A 6,125-nucleotide genomic window follows, 5' to 3' on the forward strand; every position below is an offset into this window, starting at 1 on the left:
AAAAAAAAAAAAAAAAAAAAATGCAACTTAAGAAATATTACTTTGCTTAATTTCAACAGAACTTCTTGAAAAGATTGTAAACATTTTCATTTAAAAATTTAATAAAATACATGAAAAATTAATAAATTAAAATCACTTCTTATGAAAGACTATAAAAGTGTCAAAACTTGGGAATTTGTTACCAGACTCTTGGGTCTATATATCAATAGTATTACAGGCATAACATAAAATAAGGGTTGAAGCAAGTACAAATAAAGATAACATTACAATACTGATATTTAAAACTAAAACAAATGATCAAGGGAAACCAGAGACCTACACTTGATTATTCATTTACCCAGCTTGCATTTAGTGAGCACCTAGTGTGTCTCAGGCATGGTGTGATGTGCTATGGATACAAGGAAAAATGAGACATCTGGTTGGAGGGTAGTGGGAGAAGACATGTATACTAATTAAAATATTATATGACATGCTTCAATAGAAGTATGAACAGATAAATGTAAAATCACAGTGAAAGAAATAACTATGTCTGAGAGGGTCAAGAAAGGCTTTGTAGGGGAGATAATGTTTGAGACGAGCCTTGAAGAAAGAAGAAAATTATACACAGGAAGAAAATTTTATAAAAAAACAGCAGCATGAAAAAGGATGCTTTCAGTGAGCCTGTAACTGAACACTGAAACCTCATCACATTGAGTCAACCAAATGCATATAATCAATGGATACTCCTAGTCTGATCACCAAAATCTGAGGTTTCTTTGGCAGCGTCTAGAATCATTTCAGAGGTAAAGAGCAGTGAAAGGGTGGCCTAGGGGTCTCTTCACTTGAGTATGTGGTTAACTGTTGTATATTTAACTCTTCCAGCATATTTCTATTATCCTGACTTACTAAGGTTTACTTAAGGTAAGTTTACTTAAGGTAAACTTACTAGTTTACCTTATAATCGAGAACTTTCACAACTGGGCCAAACTTACTGTCCCAGCAGACACTATAATTTTCCTGCTTTTTCCACTATTGATGATATTATTCTCTGTACTATCTTTTCTTCTTCTGTAGTCTATATCACATAAGCCCTAGCTGAGATACATCCCCTCTCCATGATACGTCCCCTCTCCATGAATACAATTACTACATATTTAACATGTATGGAGCACTTTGTGCTAAGTGTTTTGCTAATTATGCTATGCAAATAATCTCATTTAATTCTCACAACTATCCTACAAAGTACACCCCTGTTTTTCACAGGGGAAAACTAAAGCATGATAACATTAAGCAGTTTGTCACTAGCAGCTATCCTTAAATAGACGAGCAAGGGTGAGGTTCTGATTTCAGAACCTGGGCTCTGTTACTCTGTTACTCTTCCTCTGGTGAAGGACTTCTCTGTCTAAACCCGAAGAATTTATTAAATGTGCTACTTAATTGGCATTAATTTTATATGAGCTTTTGTGATGTGTCCATATGCACTGTCCACTATTAAATATCCACTGTGTTTTCAGCTGCTTAAAAGAAAGCCTATGCCTTGTAATTCCCTTTGTATTCCCATAATGCCTTGTACATAATTAGCATTCAACAAATATTTTCTGACTGATGAATAAATTGACGAATCTACCATTCAATTGAAAAATCTGGATAAAATAACTTGGAATTGATTGGCTTTGTCTCGAGGCAAAACAGTAAAGAAACTGATCTAACCATACAATTTAGCCTAATGGATCTATACTGTCCAACTAGAGCGGTAGGGTTATGATGAGTTATGCTCCTGGGTACCTGACATTTGTACTACTATGCTGGATGACTATTGATTGGTTTGACCAACAGTCATAGACAGTATGAATGTATCTATTTCTACATTTACCTGACATGAAAGAAGACCTCTTATAATTTTAAAGACTTTTAAGAGATCTTCCCATTCAAATTGAGCAGACTTTTCTTCATACTTTCATTTACTTGCTTGCTAAAAGTTGATGTGTATTAAATAAGCAAAAGTTATGCCTACACACCTACAAATCAATAACTGAAAAACATCCATTTGATATATGTCTTTGGGGCATTATACTATTTTAAAGTTCTTTTTAATTATAAGGCAAGGAATTGATACTACAAGATCTTTTTTTTTTTTTTGCGGTACTCGGGCCTCTCACTGTTGTGGCCTCTCCTGTTGCGGAGCACAGGCTCCAGACGCGCAGGCTCAGCGGCCATGGCTCACGGGCCTAGCTACTCCGCGGCACGTGGGATCTTCCCGGACCGGGGCATGAACCCGTGTCCCCTGCATCGGCAGGCGGACTCTCAACCACTGCGCCACCAGGGAAGCCCAAGATCTTTTTTTAACAAAAGAATATTATAAAACTGCACTAGAAGATTTGCTATATTTCCTTCTGAATTGTCCCTGTTAACATGCATTTTTTTTAATGAAGTCACCAACTTGCCATCAGTCAATAGGAGGGTTGGAATAGCTGTCATTTAGGCTTTTTTTTCAGCATATGGTCACAGAGTTGCCAAAGTAGGGCCACACTCTTCAAAATTAAAGTAAATATAGTATGGGGAAACTATCATTTATATCCACAGAAATCTGGGAAAGAGGTGTCAAGTTACAACAGTGGAATTCATTTTCCATATTTATGACCTCCGTGTCAAGGGGCAGTTGAGGCCTTAGGGATTACTGCACTGAGATATCATTAGATACACTATTGTGCTCTAGGGGACAAGACACCATCACCAATAGAATCACATAGGGCTGTTGAATTCACTATTCAGATTAACAAATTTAATACATCATGTAATCAAGGAGGGTGATTCTTTGGGAGAATCCACCTCATGAGATATTAAGAAGGATACAGAATATGTTCTTAATATATATATAGATATGTGTGTGTGTATATATATATTAAGAAGGATAAGAAGTTGGCTATATCGTGTGCTCTACTGTCTACTTTCTGAAAATGCCCAGCCGCCTGAGGACACAGCTCTGGATTCTCCAGCATTTATTGAAGAGCTAAGATGTGCAAGGTGTTATATTAAGAACTAGGGGGAATGCAAAGGAAAGGGAGGGGGGAATGCAAAGGAAAGGGAGGGGAGAATAACATCTATTATTCACCTGCCATGTACTGGGAAATTTTTGCATCATATCACTTTTAATTTATCCATCAAACCTGATGAGATAGAGGTTTGGCTGTCTTACGTTAGGAAATAAAGGCTCAGAGTGGTTAAGTAACTTGCTTAATGCCACACAGGTACGAAGTAGCAGAGCTTAGATTTGAACCCAGATCTTTCAAGCCCAGAATCTGTATTTCAGCAACATCATGGAGGCCTCCCAAAGGTGAGTTTGAGAGGATGGTAAAGAGATCAGAAGGACATAATTGTAGAGGAGTGGAGAATTTTCCACAGCATTCTGTGGCTACGATGCCAACTCATTTCAGAGTTTGCATTCCGACTGGAAGGACTTACTACATAGAATTAGCTTTCTTATCACTTCACACTTTAGAAGCACACTTGCGGCCATTAACAACTTTTTTTTTTTTAAGAGCATGTACAGAATTTAAGAAGAAATTGCTTAGAGAATCAAAGTATGTGAACAATCTGGCATGTAGATGACCGGATGAATTTTTTCCTGTTGATTCGCTGTTTTGAAGCTTTGTTCAAGCAATAGCGTTCCCTTTGGTCCCCAAACCTACAAAGTACCAGCCTGTGGGGTTAGGTCCATGAGGTCCACTAAGCTGAAAAACTTAAATCCAAGGTAAAGAAAAAACCAAAAATCTCTTCCAGATATGCTATATGAGGTACCATTGTGAGATGCCTCTTGGTTTACGTTGCAAATCGTCATCATTACAAACCATCAGCAGTCAGGAGTATGCTGATGACGTGGGTAGACCTTTCCATGATTGAGATCTTGGTCTTGTAAGAGAGAAAATGGGATGTCCAATCAGCTCTGCTCCCTTTGCTCTGAAGGTGATGCTTCTCAAACCTTAGCATGCTCAGAATCACCTGGCAAGCTTGTCGGCATGCTAGGCCCCATTCCCAAAGTTTCTGATTCAGTAGGTCTGAATTGGGCCTGAGAATGTGCAATTGTAACAAGTTCCCAAGTGATGCTGCTGGTTCCGGAATCACACTGTGAGAATTACTGTCCTAGAGTATAAAGTAGGACCTGGGATGCCAGGGAAGTATACCCCTAATAGTCATCAGGGATATGCAGGCAGCTTCTGACATGGCTCCCAAGGATGCAGCTCCCTCCCCTTGAGTATGAGCTGGTCATAGTGACTTGCTTCCATCAAAGAGAATAAAGCAAAAGTGATGGGATGTCACTTCCACGCTCAGGATATGAGAGACTGTGTCTTCCATCTTGCTGGTCCCCTCTGTTGCCCACCTACTTGCTCACTCTGATGCAGCCAGCTGACATGTGAGACGCTCGACACAGTGGTCCATGTGGGAAGGAGCCTAGGGAGGCCACCAGCCTACAGCCCTGGAAGAACTGAGGCATCAGTCCACCAATTAGCAAGGAACTGAATCCCACCAATGCTGACATCCTGAACCATGTCAGTGAGCTAGCAAGCAGATCCTTCCCAGTCATGTCACGAGATCTGACTGCAGCCATGTGACTGACCCAGAGCCAGAGGATCCAGTTAAGCTTTGGTCAGAGTCCTGACCCACAGAAACTCTGAGATAATAAATGTTGTTGCCTTAAACTGCTAAGTTTGGGGGTAATTTGTTATGCAGCAATAGATAACTAATACAAGTGACCTCCTGCCCTTCCATGAAGTACCAGATGGGCAGTAGAACAACAGTAGGAGGCAGAGAGACTGTGCCTTAGCATGAGTGATGAAAACCTTCCTGTACACAGAGCTATGCTGGTACTGTACAGAGTCAGTTAAAAAGTCTCTATTCTCTCGGCTTTATTTATTTTGTACTTAGAGTATCATCTTTAAGTGAGAATATTTATTCAGATAGTTTATTGCTAATTTTCAGAAGTTTTCTTTTTGCACTCTGAGGATTGCTATATGAAAAAAATTGCTAATGGAGTAAACAAAAATTCCATCTGTTAGTTTGTGGTGTAACCACATTTAAGCATCTAAGAATCACGAGAATTTTATAACAAATTTATACCTTTTAGAAGCTAATACCTATAGGCAGGTAAGAGCTAAGAAATTTCTCATTTCTAATATAAAATTTACATGTAAAGTAAATGACCAAAAGGAACATTTCAAACTCACATGATTGTAAATGCTGCTGTGTATTATTTAGGTAGAGTTTTTCTACCTAAAAACTCTTACCTAGGTTTTTCTTTTTTTTTTTTAAGAGTTTAAAAACTCTTACCTAGGTTTTTCTTTTTTTTTTTTCCCATGGTAGAGAAACAGATCAAAGGAATTATTCTTAATGTTTTTCATTTTGTCAACATATCTTTAGACAATCTATTAATACAAGCTGGTAATAGAATTTTATCATGAAAGACAAATAGATTAGAGGGTTTTTGGTTTTTTTTTTACAGTGACTACATGACTTTTGTGGATTAAAATCAGGATGATCTAAATATTAATAGATTAATTTATGGAGAGGAAAAGTTACAAATCATTCACTTAAAAATTGGCTTTGTGCCCACATTCTAGAGGCACACTAGGGAGAGTTGTAGCTACACAGCTAATGTCTACGGAGAGTGAATTTCTGAACATAATTTATGTAGATGAAGTGTGCAGAATGTTTTTATTTGTTCTACATCGCACTGTCTCACCTCTGCATGAACTTCCCAAACCCAGATCTACTCCAAATACTTTAACTCCCCTTCTCCACACTTCCCTCCAACGTGTTTGCTTTGGCAACTTTCATGTTCTTACAAACAATTCTCCCAGCGAAATCAATCACTCTTGCACCCAAAGAGAAATACTGTGCACTCAGTGCGATGACAAAATGAAACATGTTTGAAGCAAACCATGTGTTCCCGCGTGTCCGGAATTATGCTATTTGCTCAAGGAACATGTTCCTAATGTGTTTGGCTTCTGTTACCCCTTGTGATTGCAACGCTCATTGTCTTTTGGAATTTATGATTTCAGAAGCAACTGCTCAGACTCACTTAATAGGACATTTTTGGAATGTGAAGCCTGGGGGATTCACCGAGCAGCATCACTCTGTTCTCGTTTCCA

The sequence above is a fragment of the Lipotes vexillifer genome, unplaced genomic scaffold, assembly GCF_000442215.2.
Source record: "Lipotes vexillifer unplaced genomic scaffold, Lipotes_vexillifer_v1.1 scaffold241, whole genome shotgun sequence".
NCBI lineage: Eukaryota > Metazoa > Chordata > Mammalia > Artiodactyla > Lipotidae > Lipotes > Lipotes vexillifer.